The sequence below is a fragment of the Psittacula echo genome (assembly GCF_963264785.1).
Source record: "Psittacula echo genome assembly, chromosome: 3".
In the NCBI taxonomy this organism is placed as follows: Eukaryota; Metazoa; Chordata; class Aves; order Psittaciformes; family Psittacidae; genus Psittacula; species Psittacula echo.
Genome location: NC_137736.1, coordinates 127,948,918 through 127,969,044, shown reverse-complemented (window position 1 = coordinate 127,969,044; position 20,127 = coordinate 127,948,918). Strand labels below are relative to the sequence as shown.

The 20,127-nt window shown below is 44.9% G+C and overlaps 1 long non-coding RNA gene across 2 annotated transcripts; it reads right to left on the bottom strand.

Annotated features, from left to right (window-relative positions):
* Nucleotides 1-285: 285 nt before the first annotated feature.
* Nucleotides 286-19,065, bottom strand: LOC308218785. 2 transcript variants are annotated; one of them, XR_013956423.1, is made up of 7 exons: nucleotides 18,116-19,065; nucleotides 15,379-15,493; nucleotides 6,113-6,171; nucleotides 5,982-6,020; nucleotides 5,843-5,896; nucleotides 1,449-1,511; nucleotides 286-395 (listed from the first exon to the last, which is right to left on the bottom strand). It is a non-coding gene; the product is annotated as an uncharacterized lncRNA (long non-coding RNA). The 2 variants fall into 2 exon arrangements; XR_013956424.1 differs by lacking the exon at nucleotides 286-395 and having other exon boundaries at nucleotides 880-1,511.
* Nucleotides 19,066-20,127: the final 1,062 nt, after the last annotated feature.

The window sequence follows — 20,127 nt, the reverse complement described above, 5'->3', positions numbered from 1 at the left end:
TCCTGAAGAGGCCAAAGCCTGCTCTCTTGAAGTCCAGGGCAGTGAGCTTGCTGCACGCTCTTCTCACTGTCCCAAGGTTCTCGAATTCAACCATCTCGTGGTCACTGCAACCAAGGCTGCCCTGGAGCGTCACAATTCTAACCAGCCCTTCCCTGTTGGTGAGCACAAGGTCAAGCATGGCACCTCTCCTTGTCGGCTCCTCTACTACTTGCAGAAGGAAGTTGTCTTCCACACAATCAAGGAACCTCCTGGATTGCTTGTGCCGGGCCGTACCTTCACTCCAACAGATGTCAGGGTGGTTGAAGTCTCCCATGAGAACAAGGGCCTGTGAGCATGAGGCTGTTCCTATCTGCCTATAGAGCACTTCATCCACAGATTCCTCTTGATCAGGCGGTCTGTAAGAGATCCCCACAGTTATTTCCCCCATCACTGCTCTCCCTTTAACCGTGACCCAGAAACTCTCTGTCGACTACTCACCCATCCCCTGACAGAGTTCCACACTCTCCAGCCTATCCCTAACATAAATAGCAACTCCCGCTCCCCGCCTGCCAGGCCTGTCTTTTCTAAAGAGCCTGTAACCTTCCATTCCAACACTCCAGTCGTAGGAGCCATCCCACCATGTTTCTGTGATGCCTACTATATCATACTCCCATAGTCGTGCACACATCTCTAATTACTCTTCAGTAAGAAAAGCCTAGCTCCATCATCCTGACACTCACCCTTTACATATTTGTCAACATTGATGAGGTCACCCCTCAGTCTCCTCCAACCTAAGAGCCCAGCTCCCTCAACCTCTCCTCATAAGGGAGATGTTCCACTCCCTTAATCATCTTTGTGGCTCTGCGCTGGACTCTTTCAAGCAATTCCCGGTCCTTCTTGAACTGAGGGGCCCAGAACTGGACACAATATTCCAGATGCGGCCTCACCAAGGCAGAGTAGAGGGGGAGGAGAACCTCTCTTGACCTACTACCACACCCTTTCTAATGCACCCTAGGATGCTGTGGAGGTATGGTTAGCAAGCAAAGGTCATGTTCCCATGTCTGAGCTTAATTAAGCACAGATTCTGTGAAAGTGAGAAAAAACACCAGTTGTGTACAGTTGCCAGCAGTGGAAAAACCCTGGAAGTTAACCAATAGAGATAGAAGACCAGCTGGCCAACCTTGTAGCTAAAAATTGTCTGTGAACTAGGAGCAGAGACCTTGAGGGGAGGATGTGTATATGAGCAGGGGAAAATCACTGAAATGCACCTGGAATGTACCCAATGCTGTATATGCCAACCAATCACTACGGGAAGCTGTGTGTACGTGGCAGTTTGACACTATATATACCCATTATTTGAGCACAATAAACGGATCACTTTTATCAATCATATTGATTGTGCATGTGTTCCCTCCATGTGCGACGACATATTGGCGCCCGAACAGGGACCAACAGAGGAACCCGGGTACCCGTAGTGGCTGGGAGAATTGCGCACGGAGCGGGAAAGCACCGGAGAAGCAGCATCTGGAGGGCTGAAAGAAGAAAAAAAAAATGCTCGGTTTTGCTGGTCGAAGATGCCGGGCAGAGAACGGGCAGTGAAAGAAGAAAAAAGAGGCCAATCCTGAAAGAGAAGAGGAGCCTATGATAAAAAAAAAAAAAAAAAAAAAGAATCGGACTACTAAGTAGTCCTAAGGTAAAGCCCGGAGAAGAGACAGAGGTCAATCCTGAAAGAGAATAGGAGCCTCTGAGCCTGGAGGACGAAGAGGAGCCTCCGCTGCCCGCTAAGTTGGCCTGCTTGCTGGTGAGCTGCATTGGTACCAAAACTTAAAAAAAAAAAAAAAAAAAGAGAGAGAGTAGTGAAAAATGGAAAGACAAGCGGCCTTTGATTTATTTAAGTGCTTCTTAGAGAAGCGGGATCTAGGAAAAGGGCTTACTGCCCTCTTTGATTATGGAAGGAGACGTGGGGTGCTATCGAGAAAGTTATCTCCAGGAGAGGAGCTGCCGGAGCGCTGCGAGTGGAGGAGCCACGGGTGCAGACCTTTGCACGGGAGCTGTGGAGGAAGGTGCCCCGGGAGGCGCGACCGGAGTCCCCGGGCCGCGCGGTCGAGAGGGCAGTGCTGGAGCTGCAGCGAGACTGTCAGAAACAACGGCAACAGCAACAACGGCAGCAGCAGGAAAACGCGAAGTGGAGTCCTGGTAACACTCCCCTTTGTGCGACAGGGCGAGGGACAGGGGGGTTCCCCACAACGAGCGACAACAACCCTCAAAGCCTACCCTGGGGGAATCCTCCCTGCTGATGACAAATTGGCCCCTAAAATACTAAAAAAAAAAAAAAAAAAGAAAAAAAAAAAAAAAGAAAAAGTACCCTTATAGCCTTTTGAATATGTTATATGAGTAATGTGGCAGGCTGGGGACTTGAAACCCCATATACAGCTCATTTGATAGTCTCTTTGTTATCCACATGTACTAGAAGTTGGGAAATATATATCCATGTATATTTGTGTTTCTATTAGCCCTTGGAGACTTTTTAAGGATATTGCTGACCACTTCTTCCAATGTAGGCTGGCCACCTGCATCGGAATGAGTGTTCGTTTTGGTCAGTGTAAAAGCCCAAGGCTCATGCGATGTGGGGAGGCAGAGCCTCTGCGGGGACACCCGCTAAAGTTGAGCCTGCAACCTCACACTGTGATGATGCTGCTTGAAGCTGATTTTTGATTGTCTTCACAGGGTCCTTACGCCACGTTCCATATGAGGGACTGTGTAGTGGAAGTAATGATTGTCTAGGTTTTGTGTTTTGAATATTGTAGTTGTATGGAGTGTGCTTGTGGGATCCCATGCATGCATGTGTGTGTGTGTGTGTGTGTGTTGAGGGCAGACAGTGTTCTGTGTATTTTTTGTTGTTGGGTTTGTGTAAAAGTTTTAATGGGTAACAGATTAACATTTTGGGCAAGAACGGGTTAATGCAAAAGTGTGGTTGCTAGCAGGTATTTATGGCTGCTGCTAAACAGGCAGGCAGCTGTAGCTTCACATTCCTTTCCCATCAGAGTGTCTTTGAATCACTTTAACCCAGCTCCTTCTCAGGAGCTGATAGGGGGTATGTTTGTATCCTCCTACCTAAAGATCCATGGTGGCTACCTGCAAAGTTTGTTAACCCTTACCATAAGCTGGACAGACAAGTGGAGAAACCTGATACTTCAGCTATAGGAGCTGACAGTAAATACCCCGAGCAGAATGAGATAGAGGAAGAGAAAAATAAATGATTGACATCACTTGGGGGTAACTGAAAAGTAACAACTTGAATATGTGTGCTTGTAACGTAGCTATTATTAGAGGCTGTGATTTTGTGTATAAAACCACCTGTATTTACTAGCCAGTTACTAACGAGAAACTATACCTTGTGTTGTGTGGATTTGTTACTTGTAAAAAAGATGTTAGAGCATGCAAATTTGCAGCAGCTACTAGAAAATGCTAAGACAAAAACTAGAAAGATTCTAATACAATGGTAGTGTTATAAAGCAGGTAATGGAACAAATTAAGAAGGTGAGGAAAAAAAAAAAAAAAAAAAAAAAGCCGTCTTCAACATGCTGCACAAGAAGCTGCACCAGTAGACCTGAACAAGAGCCTGAACATTTGGACTCTTATCAACCACAAACCTTGAAAGATGTGAAAGGGACAAGTTGGGAAGAACCGGAGAAAGAACATCGGGTGGAACCGAAGAGAGAACAGCAAGATAATTTCTGAGGACTGTAAATTTGATGCTTAAGACATGATAAAGAATGTGTAGTCAAGGGAAAGTGAAAGTTTCGATATAATGAGTAGTGATGGCAAAGAACTATGTTTAGAAATAATTGGTCAAGCAAAAGTGCGTGGACAGTAATGTGATTAGCTGAGAAAGTGCATGATCAATAAGATTGTTTCGTGATGGAAAAGTACCAAAGGAACTAACCCACTACTAACCGCTAGGCAGAATACTATAAAAGCCTGTAAGCTCACTCAATAAGGGATTTTGTTTGTAGCCAGAAACGGAGTCTGTGCCTTAGTTGCCACAGGATCGGGCCTGGCAGGGGGTGCCGTCCCATATAAAGTCCCATATAATTGCCCATGTACAGTAGGTATCTTAGGCATGTTTATCCCTAATAGCACTATGATAATATACAAAAGAGGATTGTGTTCTTGAAGGTCAAAGCATGCTTTTCATTTGAGCTGTGATGACAAAGTAAATTTTTGGAACCTGGGTGAAATAATAGCTGCCTCATTTTTAGCTCCCAAAGTAGCTAGAGCTCAAGCTTTAGCAACATTAAATAAACTAGGCTGTTGGCTTGCAAGACAGACAAATGCTACTTCACTTGTTATAAGCGGACTTTTAACTGATGTTGATAGTATTCGTCATGCCACCTTACAGAATTGAGCAGCAATAGATTTTTTGTTGTTGGCACAAGGACATGGTTGCGCAGAGTTTGAAGGGATGTGCTGTATGAATTTGTCAGATCATTCGGAGTCAATTTATAAAAGTATACAACAATTAAGAGAAGGGGTCAAGCGACTAATAAGAGATGATGGTTTGGATTGGTTGACAAAACTCTTTAAAGGATGGGGAATTTCTGGATGGCTTAAAGATTTGCTTATGCAAGGTGCAACTATATTATGTGCAGTAGTCTTATTCGTATTAATAGCAAGTTGTATGCTGCGATGTGTGATATCAATGCTTAAGAAAAGTGTAGCGTCCGTCTAACTTGCTCAAAAAAAAAAAGGGGGAATTGTGGAGGTATGGTTAGCAAGCAAAGGTCATGTTCCCATGTCTGAGCTTAATTAAGCACAGATTCTGTGAAAGTGAGAAAAAACACCAGTTGTGTACAGTTGCCAGCAGTGGAAAAACCCTGGAAGTTAACCAATAGAGATAGAAGACCAGCTGGCCAACCTTGTAGCTAAAAATTGTCTGTGAACTAGGAGCAGAGACCTTGAGGGGAGGATGTGTATATGAGCAGGGGAAATCACCGAAATGCACCTGGAATGTACCCAATGCTGTATATGCCAACCAATCACTACGGGAAGCTGTGTGTACGTGGCAGTTTGACACTATATATACCCATTATTTGAGCACAATAAACGGATCACTTTTATCAATCATATTGATTGTGCATGTGTTCCCTCCGTGCGCGACGACAGGATGCCATTGGCCTTCTTGGCCACAAGGGCACATTGCTGGCTCATGGTCATCCTCCTATCCACCAGGACCCCCAGGTCCCTTTCCCCTTCACTACTTTCCAGCAGGTCAACCCCCAACCTGTACTGGTACATGGGGTTGTTCCTCCTCAGATGCAAGACTCTACACTTGCCCTTGTTGAATTTCATCAAGTTTCTCCCCGCCCAACTCTCCAGCCTGTCCAGGTCTCGCTGAATGGCAACACAGCCTTCTGGTGTGTCAGCCACTCCTCCCAGTTTAGTGTCATCAGCGAACTTGCTGAGGGTACATTCAGTTCCCTCATCCAGGTCGTTGATGAAAATATTAAACAGCACTGGTGCCAGCACCGGCCCCTGAGGGACTCCACTAGTCACAGACCTCCAGCTAGATTCTGCCCCATTGACCACAACTCTCTGCATATGTTCCAGAGTTCAAGAATTGCAGGGGAGAGGAAACCAGAGACAAACATACAACTCAACTAGTGTAATAATACAGGAAACTACAGAGATACTAAAGGCTACTTCTCATCATGTTTGCTTAACTTCCCAACCCCAAGGACCCTGTGAAGACCATCAGCAAACCAGCTCCGAGAATCATCATCACGGCAGTGCGAGGCGGCAGGCCTGTCCCGTGAAAGCCGTCTGCCTCCTCCAAAGCTCCTCAACATGGTGCTCGCCTTACCTGTCCCAAACTGGTTCCAGAGTGTGACGCCAGGCCTCCCCTGCCCTTTACGCCCTAGGACGACAACAGAGAGAAATGACCAGGGTGTTTGCAAAAAGGGACCAACTCCACCATCCTTCTCCCTACCTCACTGACTCACCTCCAGCACTCATCCGACTCCAAAAGTAGAGGGCAGGCCCTGCAATCCCAAACACAAATACTGAGCCCCTTTGCCGCGTTCTCCTCAACGCCAACCCACCACACAAACACACACACACACAAACCCCTTACCTCCTCACAATTCTCCGCAGTTTGCGCCATCATCACCTCTCCAGGCTTGGCTGCAGCACCTGAAAAAGAAAAAGAAACAGATACACGCTCAGACAGGGCTCAAAGCTGCACCCTCACCAAGCGCACCAAGTGGACCCAAAGATCCGAAATTAGACCCTGAAAAGACAAATTAGACCCTAAGTCCTCCAAGCACTCCTTAACATCTCAAATGAGAGAGTAAGTAATCCAAGAAGACCCTAATATAAACAACTTAGACCCTAAGACCACAACTTAGACACTACATCTTTGAAACAGATACTAAGATCACAAATTAGACATTAAGATCACAAAATAGACACTAAATCCACCATGAAGACACTAAGGTCACAAATTAGACACTAAGTCCTCCAAGCACACATTAAGCTCAGAGATTAGACACTAAGCTCACAAATCAGACACGAAGTCCACCATGAACACACTAAGATCACAAATTTTACAATGTCTTCCAAGCAGACCCTAAGATCACAAATTAGAAATTAAGATCACAAATTAGACATTAAGATCACAAATTAGAAATTAAGATCACAAATTAGACATTAAGATCACAAATTAGACACTAAGTCCACAGCTCAGACACTAAGCCCTCCAAGCACACCCTAAGATCACAAATAATACACGAAGTCCTCCAAGCACACCCTAAGATCACAAATGAGACCCTAAGATCACAAATGAGACCCTAAGTCCTCCAAGCAGACAGTATGATCACCAAGTAGACACTAAGTCCTCCAACCAGCAACTATGATCACAAATTAGACACTAAGACCTCCAAGCAGACCCTAAGATCACAAATCAGACCCTAAATCCTCCAAGCAGACCCTAACATGACAAATTAGACCCTAAGATCACAAATTAGACCCTAAATCACAAATTAGACCCTAACATGACAAATCAGACCCTAACATGACAAATTTGACACCAAGTCCTCCAAGCAGATCCTAAGAGCACAAAAACTAGACCCTAAAAGCAAAAACCAGACCCTGAGCTCACAAATCAGACCCTAAGTCCTCCAAGCAGACCCCAATATGGCAAATGACTTCTTTGCCTCAGTCTTCACTGGCAAAATCTCAAACAGCACCACCCAAGTCTTGGAAGGCGAACGCAGGGACTGTGGGAATGAAGACCCTAGGCCCACTGTAGGAGAGGATCTGGTTCGAGACCATCTTAAAAACCTAAACGTACACAAGTCCATGGGACCTGACGGAATCCATCTACGGGACCTGAAGGAGCTGGCGAATGACGTTGCTAAGCCACTGCCCATCATATTTGAAAACTCATGGCAGTCAGGTGAAGTTCCCGACAACTAGAAAAAGGGAAATATAACCCCCATTTTCAAGAAGGGGAAAATGGATGATGCGGGGAATTACAGACCAGTAACAGCTCACCTCTGTGCCTGGCAAACTCTTGGAGCAGATTCTCCTGGAAGACATGCTAAGGCACATGAAAACAAGGAGGTGACAGCCAGCATGGCTTCACTAAGGGGAAATCCTGCCTGATCAATTTGGTGGCCTTCTAGGATGGGGCTACGAAACTGATGGACACGGGCAGAGCAGTTGACGTCATCTACCTGGACTTGTGCAAAGTGTTTGACACTGTCCCACATGACATCCTTGTCTCTACATTGGAGAGACATCAATTGGATGGGTGGACCACTCGGTGGATAAAGAACTGGCTGGATGGCCGCACGCAAAGAGTTGTGGTCAATGGCTCGATGTCCGGCTGGAGACCGGTAACGAGTGTTGTCCCTCAGGGATCGGTGTTGGGACCGGTCTTGTTCAACATCTTTGTTGGTGACATGGACAGTGGGATTGAGTGCGCCCTCAGCAAGTTTGCCAATGACACCAAGCTGTGTGGTTTGGTTGATACGCCGGAGGGAAGGGATGCCATCCAGAGGGACCTCGACACACTTGTGAGGTGGGCTGATGCCAACCTTATGAAGCTTAACCATGCCAAGTGCAAGGTCCTACACCTGGGTGGGAGCAATCCCAGGCACAGCTACAGGTTGGGCAGAGAAGAGATTCAGAGCAGCCCTGCAGAGAAGGACTTGGGGTGTTGGTCGATGAGAAAATGAACATGAGCCAGCTGCAGTCTGCGCTCGCAGCCCAGAAAGCAACCGTATCCTGGGCTGCATCAAGAGGAGCGTGACCAGCAGGTCGAAGGAGGTGATCCTGCCCCTCTACTCTGCTCTCGTGAGACCTCACTTGGAGCATTGTGTGCAGTTCTGGTGTCCTCAACATAAAAATGACATGGAACTGTTGGAACAAGTCCAGAGGAGGGCCACGAGGATGATCAGGGGATTGGAGCACCTACTGTATGGAGACAGGCTGAGAAAGTTGGGGCTGTTCCGCCTGGAGAAGAGAAGGCTGCGTGGAGACCTCATAGCAGCCTTCCAGTATCTGAAGGGGGCCTACAAGGATGCTGGGGAGGGACTCTTCATTAGGGACTGTAGTGACAGGACAAGGGGTAACGGGTTCAAACTTAAACAGGGGAAGTTTAGATTGGATCTAAGGAAGAAATTCTTTACTGAGAGGGTGGTGAGGCACTGGAATGGGTTGCCCAGGGAGGTTGTGAATGCTCCATCCTTGGCGGTGTTCAAGGCCAGGTTGGATGAGGCCATATGTAGGGTGTCCCTGCCCATGGCAGGGGGGTTGGAACTAGATGATCTCAAGGTCCTTTCCAACCCTAACTATTCTATGAATCTATGATTCTAAATTAGACCCTAAGATCACAAATTAGATCCTAAGTCCTCCAAGCAGACACTAAGATCACAAATTAGACACTAAGACCTCCAAGCTGGTCGTAAGGTCACAAATTAGACACTAAGTCCTCCAAGGATACCCTAAGCTCACAAATTAGACACTCAGTCCTCCAAGCAGACACTAAGATCACAAAGCAGACACTAAGACCTCCAAGCAGACACTAATGTCACGAATTAGACGCTATGTGCTCCTAGCAAACTCTGAGATCACACACTAGACAAGAAGCCCTCCAAGCAGACCCTGAGCATACACATTAGACCCTAAGTCCTCCAAGCAGATCCTCAGCTCACACATTAGACCCTAAGGTCACAAATTAGAGACTAAGTCCTCCAAGCAGACACTAAGAACACAAATGAGACACCAAGCGCACAAATTAGAACTTAAGCTCAAAAATTAGACACGAAGCACACAAATTAGAGAATAAGTTATCCAAGTAGACACTAAGATCACAAATTAGACCCTAAGTCATCCAAGTAGACACTAAGATCACAAATTAGACCCTAAGTCCCCCAAGCAGACTCTAAGATCTCAAATGAGACACTAAGTCCTCCAAGCAGACACTAAGATCTCAACTTAGACCCTAAGATCACAACTTAGACCCTAAGATCACAACTTAGATACAAAGTCCACCATGAACACACTGAGATCACAAATTTGACACCAAGTCCTTCAAGCAGACCCTAAGATCACAGATTAGACACTAAGTCCTCCAAGCAGACACAAAGATCCCAAATGAGACCCTAAGATCCCAAATGAGACCCTAAGATCCCAAATTTGACACCAAGTCCTCCATGCAGACCCTAAGAGCACGAATTAGGCACTAAGAGCACCAATTAGGCACTAAGACCACCAATTAGGCACTAAGACCACCAATTAGGCACTAAGTCCTGCAAGCAGACCCTAAGATGACAAATTAGACCCTAGGATGACAAATTAGACCCTAGGATGACAAATTAGACCCTAAGTCCTCCAAGCAGACACTAATGTCACAAATTAGGTGCTAAGTCCTCCTACCAAACCCTGAGATCACACACTAAACAAGAAGCCCTCAAAGCAGACCCTGAGATCACAAATTAGACACTAAGCCCTCCAAGCAGACCCTGAGTTCACACATTATACCCTGAGTTTACACATTAGACCCTAAGTCCTCCAAGCAGACCCTGAGATCACACCTTAAACCCCAGGTCACAAATTAGACCCTTAGGTCACAAATTAGACCCTAAGTCCTCCAAGCAGACACTAAGATCACATCTTACACCCTAAGATCACAACTTAGACCCTAAGATCACAACTTAGACCCTAAGATCACAACTTAGACCCTAAGTCCTCCAAGCAGACTCTAAGATCACAGATTAGACACTAAGATCACAAAATAGACACTAACTCCACCATGAAGACCCTAAGATCACAAATTAGACACTAAGACCTCCAAGCAGACACTAGGCTCACAACTTAGACACTTTAGGTCACAAATTAGACACTAAGCTCACAAATTAGACACTAAGCTCACAAATTAGACACTAAGCTCACAAATTAGACACAAAGTCCACTATGAACACACTGAGATCACAAATTTGACAATAAGTCCTCCAAACAGACACTAAGATCACAAATTAGAAACTAAGATCACAAATTAAACGCTAAGTCCACAGCTCAGACATTTAGATCACAGCTCAGATACTAAGGTCACAGCTCAGACACTAAGTTCTCCAAGCACACCTTAAGATGACAAATAATACACAAAGTCGTCCATGCAGACCCTAAGATCACAAATAAGACACAAAATGCTCCAAGCACACCCTAAGATCACAAATGAGACACTAAGTCCTCCAAGCAGACACTAAGGTCACAAATTAGACACTTTAGGTCAGAAATTAGACAATAAGTCCTCCAAACAGACACTGAGATCACAAATTAGACACAAAGTCTACCATGAACACACTAAGATCACAAATTTTACAATAAGTCCTCCAAGCAGACCCTAAGATCACAAATTAGACACTAAGATCACAAATTAAACACTAAGTCCACAGCTCAGACACTAAGATCACCGCTCAGACACTAAGCCCTGCAAGCACACCCTAAGATGACAAATAATACTCAAAGTCCTCCATGCAGACCCTAAGATCACAAATAACACACAAAATCCTCCAAACACATCCTAAGATCACAAATTATTAAGTACTCCAAGCAGACACTAGGATCACAAATGAGACCCTAACATGACAAATTTGACACCAAGTCCTCGAAGCAGACCCTAAGATCACCAATTAGGCACTAAGATCACCAATTAGGCACTAAGTCTAAGGACTGGGTACATTTCTAACACGTTTTAAGCCTCTTTTTTCATATGTAACACATTTTAACCCATTTTTCTCGATTTCTAACCCTCTTTTAAGCTCTTTTTGGCCATTTTTACCCCATTTTTTGCCTTTCTAACACATTTTAAGCCATCTTAGGAAATTTCTAACCCAATTGCACCCACTTCTAACCCTTTTTAACCCATTTTGGCGTATTTCTAACCAATTTTAAGCCATTTTGGCCCATTTCTAAACCAGTTTTGGCCATTTCTAACCCATTTTTCCCATTTCTAACACATTTTAAGCCATCTTAAGACACTCCTAATCCAATTTTGCCAACTTCTAGCCCATTTTAACCCAATTTTGCCCACTTACAACACGTTTTAAGCCATTTTGGCCATTTCTAACCCAGTTTTTCCTATTTCTAACACATTTTAAGCCATCTTAGGACATTTTAACCCAACTTTGCCCACTTCTGACCCATTTTTCCCAATTTTGCCCATTTCTAGACAAATTTAATCCATTTTGGTCCACTTCTAATCAATTTTCCCCATTTTAACACATTTTAAGCCATCTTAGGACATTTCTAACCCAATTCTGCTCACTTCTAACCAATTTTAAGCTATTTTTGCCCATTTCCAGCCAAATTTATTCCATTTTGGTCCATTTCTAACCCGGTTTCCCCATTTTAACACATTTTAAGCCATCTTAGGACATTTCTATCCCGATTTTGCACACTTCTAATCAATTTTAAGCCATTTTTGCCCACTTCTAGCCAAATTTAATCCTTTTGACTCCATTTCTAACCCATTTTTTCCATTTTCACAGATTTTAATCCATCCTAGGACATTTCTAACCCAATTTGGCACACTTCTAACACATTTTAAGCCATTTTGGCTATTTCTAGCCCAGTTCTTCCTATTCCTAACACATTTTAAGCCATCTTAGGACATTTTAACCCAACTTTGCCCACTTCTGACCCATTTTTCCCAATTTTGCCCATTTCTAGACAAATTTAATCCATTTTGGTCCACTTCTAATCAATTTTCCCCATTTTAACACATTTTAAGCCATCTTAGGACATTTCTAACTCGAATCTGCTCACTTCTAACCAATTTTAAGCTATTTTTGCCCATTTCCAGCCAAATTTATTCCATTTTGGTCCATTTCTAACCCGGTTTCCCCATTTTAATACATTTTAAGCCATCTTAGGACATTTCTAACCCAATTTTGCACACTTCTAACCCATTTTAAGCCATTTTGACCATTTCTAACCTATTTTCAACCATCAGGACATTTCTAACCCAATTTGGCGCACTCTAACCCATTTTTCCCAATTTTGGCCATTTTGAATACATTTTATGCCTTTTTTCCCATGTCTAACCTGGTTTAATCCTTTTTTGAGCATTTCTAACCCTGTTTTGGCTCCATTTCTAACCCATTTTAACCCATTTTGGCCATTTCTAAACCGTTTTTGGTCCATTTCTAACCCATTTTTCCCATTTCTAACATGTTTAAAGCCATCTTAGGACATTTCTAACCCCATTTTGCCCACTTCTAGCCCTTTTTAACCCAATTTTGCCCATTTCTAGCCCATTCTAAGCCATTTTGGCCCATTCCAAACTATTTTGCCCACTTCTAACCCATTTTAAGCCATTTTGGCCCACTTCTAACATGATTTAAGACGTTCTGGCCCATTCCTAAACATCTTTGCCAACTTCTGTCCTGTATTTCCCATTTCTAAAACATTTTAAGCCATCTTAGGACTTTTTAACCTGGTTTTGCCCACTTCTGACCAATTTTAAGCCATTTTTGCCCACTTCTTGCCAAATTTAACCCATTTGGCTCCATTTCTAACCCATTCTTCCCATTTTAACACATTTTAAGCCATCTTGGGACATTTCTAACCCAATTCTGCCCACTTCTAAGCCATTTTAAGCCATTTTGGCCATTTCTAACCCATTTTGCACATTTCTAACATATTTTCAGCCTTCTTAGGATATTTCTAACCCAACTTTGCCCACTTCTAACCCATTTTAAGCCAATTTGGGCCGTTTCTAACCCATTTTGCACATTTCTAACATATTTTCAACCTTCTTAGGATATTTCTAACCCAATTCTGCCCACTTCTAACCCATTTTAAGCCATTTTGGCCCATTCCTAACTCTTTTGCCCATTTCTAACATGTTTAAACCATTTTTTCCATTTCTAGCCTCGTTTTGCCCACTTCTAGTACATTTTAAGCCATTTTTGCCCATTTCTAGCCAAATTTAATCCATTTTGCTCCATTTCTAACCCAGTTTTCAAATTTTAACACATTTTAAGCCATCTTAGGACATTCCTAACCCAATTTTGCCCACTTCTAACCCATTTTTCCCAATTTTGGCCATTTTGAATACATTTTATGCCTTTCTTTCCCATGTCTAACCTGGTTTAAGCCCTTTTTGAACATTTCTAACCCTCTTTTGGCCATTTCTAACCCATTTGGCCTATTTCTAACACATTTTCAACCATTTAGGACATTTCTAACCCAATTTGACCCACTTCAAACCGATTTTTCCCAATTTTGGCCATTTCAAAGATATTTTATGCCTTCCTTTCCCATGTCTAACCTGGTTTAAGCCCTTTTTGTCCATTTCTAACCCTGCTTTGGCCCTTTCTGACCTGTTTTAACCAATTTTGGCCATTTCTAAACCATTTTTGGCCATTTCTAACCCATTTTTCCTATTTCTAACATGTTTTAAGCCATCTTAGGACATTTCTAACCCAATTTTTCCCACTTCTAGCCCCTTATAACCCAATTTTGCCCATTTCTAGCCCATTCTAAGCCATTTTGGCCATTTCTAACCCATTTTAAGACATTTTGTCCCATTTCTAAACTGTTTATGGCCATTTCTTACCCATTTTTCCCAATTCTAACACATTTTAAGCCATCTTAAGACACTTCTAATCCAGTTTTGCCTACTTCTAGCCCATTTTAACCCAATTTTTCCGACTTCTAACACATTTTAAGCCATCTTAGGACATTTTTAACCTGATCTTCCTCACTTCTAACTCATTTTAAGCCATTTTTTGCTTATTTCTAACAGATTTTATGCCTTCTTTTCCCAATCCTAACCTGTTTTAAGTCATTTTTGTCCATTTCTCACCCTTTTTTGGCCTTTTCTAACCTGTTTTCACCCATTTTGGCCGTTTCTAAACCATTCTTGACTATTTATAACCTAGTTTTTCCACTTCTAACACATTTTAAGCCATTTTTGCCCACTTCTAACTCGTTTTTAGCCATTTTGGCCCATTCCTAACCATTTTTCCCATTTCTAACCCGTATTTCCCATTTCTAAAACATTTTAAGCCATCTTAGGACATTTTAACCCACTTTTGCCCACTTCTGACCTATTTTAAACCTGTTTTGCCCATTTCTAGCCAAATTTAATCCATTTTGCTCCATTTCTAACCCATTTTCCCCATTTTAACACATTTTAAGCCATCTTAGGACATCTCTAACTCAATTTTGCACACTTCTAACCCATTTTAAGCCATTTTGACCATTTCTAACTCAGTTTTCATATTTCTAACACATTTTCAACCATCTTAGGATATTTTTAACCCAATTTTGCCCACTTCTGACCTATTTTAAATCAATTTTGCACATTTCTAGCCAAATTTAATCCATTTTGCTCGATTTTTAACCCATTTTTCCCATTTCTAACACATTTTAATCTGTCTTAGGACATTTCTGACTCAATTTTGCCCACTTCTGTCCCATTTTAAGCTATTTTTCCTTATTTCTAATGTACTTTGTGCCTTCTTTTCCCATTTCTAACTTGTTTTAAGCCATTTTTGGCCATTCCTAACCCATTTTTTCCATTTCTAAATAATTTTTGCCAATTTCTATCCTTTCTAAGCCATTTTTCGGCTGTTTCTAACCCTTTGTTACCCATTTCTAACCCGTTTTAAGGCATTTATGGCCATTTCTAACACAGTTTCGTCCATTTCTGTCGGATTTGAAGCTGTTTTGGTCTGTCAGGCAAGATTCATCATTAGTCAGCAGTAAAGTCACTTCTGAGTGATTGACACAAAACCGCACAGCTGTATTTGACTGCAGAGACTGCCTAGAAGGGTTGAACGATTTTAACTGCATGAGACCCTTTCTAAATAAAGTTTTCCTTACAGATGTGCTAGAAGGACATGAGGTGTGAACTGTGACAGCGGCGACTGCACTGCCCCGCTCACCACACGGCTGCTGACTGGAGCAGAGGAGGACCTGGCCGATGGGTTTTTTCCTGCTGTTAAATAAAAAGTGTTAGTGTTTTTTTCCCCAGCAGACTGGAAGCTCTGCAGATTCACCGAGCAATACTGAAGGCAATTCCATACAATTTCCAACACACATCTTAGCAGATTGGCAGAATAGGGCTATCAGGTCTACCCTGGCTAGGCTTATCAGGTCTACTTTGTCTAGGTTACCCCCCATTGCCCCCCATTACTGCCTGTTAACCCCCGTTCCCCCACCATTGCCCCCCATTACCCTCTATTAACTCCCTATTAACCCCCCATTGCCTCCCATTACCCCCCGGTCCCCCCAAGGCCCCCTCATTGCCCCCAGTGCCCTCCCAGGACAGAAGCCGCTGTGGGGCAGTGGCTCCGAGCGCTCCCAATGGCGCTGGCAGGGAAAGTAGTGGCAGTGACAGCAGCCACCGATGGGTGAATGTCCCATAGAGGCTCATAGGGACCCATAGGTACTCCATAGTGACCCCTAGACACCCCATAGAAACGTCAGAAGGACCCGTAGAGACCCATAGGGACCCACAGGGATCTGTAGAGACCCATAAGGACCCACAGAGCACCACGGGGAACCCATAAGGAACCATATGAACCCATAGAGACCTATACACACTCGTAGCGCCCCATAGCCCCCATAGGCCCACCATCGAGACACACAGAGCCCCCATTTCCATCTCTATAATACTCTTATCACCCCATATCCTCCATAGATGCCACATAGCCACTCATAACTTTCCCATAGACACCCCATATACCCCCATGACACCCCATAGCCTCCAATAGCCCCCCATAGAGCCCCATATCTTCCATTGACACCCCACAGACACACCAATTCCATGCCTATAACCCCATAGCCCACCATAGATACCTCATAGAGCCCCCCCATAGACCAGAGGGGAGGTGCAGTTGGCTGACCCTGCGGCACTATACTGCCCCCTGCTGGACACACAGCAACCCCCTGCCACTACCCCCAATTTTGCTCATTTCTAACCCCTTTCAAGCCATTTTTGGCCTGTTTTAACACATTTTCCCTATTTCTAACACATTTAAAGCCTTTTTTTATTTATTTTTAACCCAGTTTTGCCCACTTCTAACCAATTTTAAGACATTTTTGCCAGTTCCTAGCCATTTTTGCCTATTTCTATCATCTTTGCAGCCATTTTGGACTTTTCCAACCAATTTTTCCCCATTTCTAAACTATTTTCTAAACTAACCGTAATCCTAATAGATGAAATGGAGCAATAGGGGTTACTAGATGTAATAGATGTCATGGAGCCCTAACCTTAACCCTAACCATAATAGTTAGATTGGAGCAACAGAGGTTAATAGATGTCATAGATGTAATGGAGCCCTAAGCCTAATCACTAACCCTAACAGTTGTAACAGAGCAACAGGTGTTAATACACGTCATAGATGTAATGGAGCCCTAACGCTAATCCCTAACTCCCTAACAGGAGCCCTAACCTTAACCCTATCCTCCCTAACACTAACCCTAACCCACGAGTGTACCCGGCGGGACTCGAACCAGTGGCCTTACCTTTACTGGTATAGTGCTCTATCTATGTGAACTACACAGCCACTGCTGCTCCACAGAAGTCTTTCGGTGATCTTGAACCTAACCTCTGCCTTTCCGAATTTGGGTGGGATTTGCAGCTAAACCACGCCCCGAGCACGGACCCCGCCCCCTCATGCTAACACAACCCCCTAGCCCTAACTCCACCCCCTAGTCCTGTTCCCGCCCCCAACTCTAACCCCGCCCACTAGCCTAACTCCCAGCCTTAACCGTAGCCATGCCACCAACTCTGACCACGCCCCCACCAGGGTTACTCACACCCCCTAGCTTGACTCCACCCCATAGGACTGGCCACACCACCGAGCCTGACTCCACCCCTCCGAGGGTTAGTCACGCCCCCTGGCTTGACTCCGACCCCTTGGGTTAGCCACGCCCCCGAGACTGACTCCACCCCTCCCAGGGTTGGACACGCCCCCAAGCTTGACTGATCCCCCTAGGGTTAGCTACGCCCTTTAGGCTGACTCCGCCCCCTATTGTTAGACACGCTACTATGGTTGGACACACCCTAGGGTTGGACATGCCCCTAGGTTTGTCTCCACACCATAGGGTTGGACAGGCCCTCAACACCAACTCTGCCCATTAATCTTAAACATGCCCCCAGAAATTATCTGCGCCCCCAACCCTTACCCTATCCCCAAACCTTAATCCCAAATCCCAATCCTAATCTCAATCCCAATCCCAATCTCAAATCCTAATCCTAATCGCAATCTCAATCTCAATTCTAATCACGATCTCAATCCTAATCTTAACCTTAATCCCAATCTCAATCCCAATCTCAATCCTAATCCCAATCCCAATCTCAATCCCAATCCTAATCCCAATCCTAATCCCAATCTTAACCCTAATCCTAATATCAATCCTAATGCCAAAACTGACACAATCATTCTACAATCAATCCAATTCACATTGACCTTGCATTTAGTTTAGAAATTACTCACATTCTACCCTTCAGTTACACATAATTACATACATAAATGACATTTTGCACAATGGATAATTCATCTTTATAAATCCCACAACTCTTTATGACTCACACAAAACGCCGTACACCTACCGTGTTTGGTCACATATGAATCGTCACACGCCCCCTTTCCGGGGTCAAAACCCCGGCTGCGTGGGTTTTTTTTTTCTTTTTTTTTTTTTTTTTTGTCTAAATATCTGAAAAGGAAAAATGTTTTAGTCTACAACACATAACTCACTAAGCTTACACACATATCCAAAAAGCATCCCCTTGCTGTCTACAGTGCAGGCTAAATTTAATCGCAAATCATCTGTGCCTGTAGCGAGCCCTCGCTCACTCTGAGAAACTCCTCGGGAATAACGGTCCCAGGAGAGCTGAAAATACCCTGCCTGAGAAAACCCTGTCTCTGCGCCAGCCTGCACCCAAACATTAGTGATGAACGCCGCCTCGCAGACTGGACAGGACCAGGGGAAAAACACCCAGAGGGGGGAGAAAAAATTTTGCACTCACTCTGATGAGAGCTGAACCCCAAAGGAGCTCCCTGAGGAAAGGCTGGGCCTCATATACCACAGGCCCCACCCACAACCCCCCCTCGATGGGCAGGGGAGGGTCAAACGACCAGCTAGGATTAAAGCACCCTGATAAGCTACAGCTGGGACTTCGTATTACCTGGCTCTGGTGCTATGGCTGCTCCCTGCCTGCTCAGTGAGTGCCTTGGCTGTTCCATATCTGCTCGCTGTTTGCTCTGTGGGTGCTCCATGGATTTAATATTCTGCTTTGCTTTCTCTGGCTCACATGGGTGAGAGTCTGAGATTCAGACTTTGGGACTCAGACTGCAGCTGTGGCTCAGATTCCGTGTCTAAGGCTCCAGGGCTCACACTCTGAGCTGAGACTGTGGCTGATACTCTGCAGCTGAGACTCTGGTGCTGAGACTCAATGGCTAAGACTCTGGGATTCAGACTTTGGGGCTGAGACTGTGGCTGAGACTCTGTGGCCCAGACTCTGAGTCTCAGACTTTGTATCTCGGACTTGGAGACCAAGACTGCAATAAAGAATACCTGCTTGTCAACTGGAAACCTTCACTGGCCAGTTTGTTCCTGGAGTTTTCTCTGAGTCACCAGAGACCCCCGGATCTCCCCTAATCCCCCCATAGACCCCCACAGACCCCATTATGGGTCTCCAGACCCCCAAATCCCCCTATAAGCCCCCCATATCCCCCTGTAAACACCTGATATCCCCCCCATAGATCTCATAGAATCCCATTTAGGGACTCCAGACATCCATATCCCCACATAGACACCCTATCTACCCCCATATCCCCTCATAGAACACCATGTAGGCACGCCAGTCCCCCATATCCCCCCCATATACTTCCATATTTCCCCCTAGAGCCCTGTGTCATGGACTCCAGACCCCCATATCCTCCCCATATTCCCCCATACGCCCCCATAAAGGGTCCCCACACAACCGCATGGAGAGACTCCAGACCCCCAAATGCCTCCATATTCCCCCATAGAGCCCCCTAATGGCACTCCAGACCCCCAAATCCCCCCATATCCTCCTGTATTCCCCCACAGACCCCCATAATGGGACTTCAGACCTCCAAATCCCCCCATATGCCCCCCCATATCCTCCCATATTCCCCCATGGAACCCCATGAACGGTCTCCAGACCACTATAGACCCCCATGTAGGGACTCCAGATGCCCATGTCCCCCTTAATCCCCCCACAGGCACCCCATAGACCCCCATAAAGGGTCACCAGACCACCACAGAACCCCATGTAGGGACTCCAGACCCCCATATGACCCCTAATCCCACCCATAGACCCCCATGTAGGGACTCCAGACCACCATATGCCCCCTAATCCCACCCATAGACCCCGATGTTGGGATTCCAGACTGCCATATGCCCCCTAATCCCACCCATAGACCCCCATGTAGGGACTCCAGAGCCCCATATTCTCCCTAATCCCCCCATAGACCACCATAATGGGACTCCAGAACCCCAAATCCCCCCACAGAATCCCATGTAGGGCAATGGGGGTGGGCCTTAGAGGGGACCGGGGGTAATAGGGAGTTAATAGAGGGGAATGGGGGGGTGACG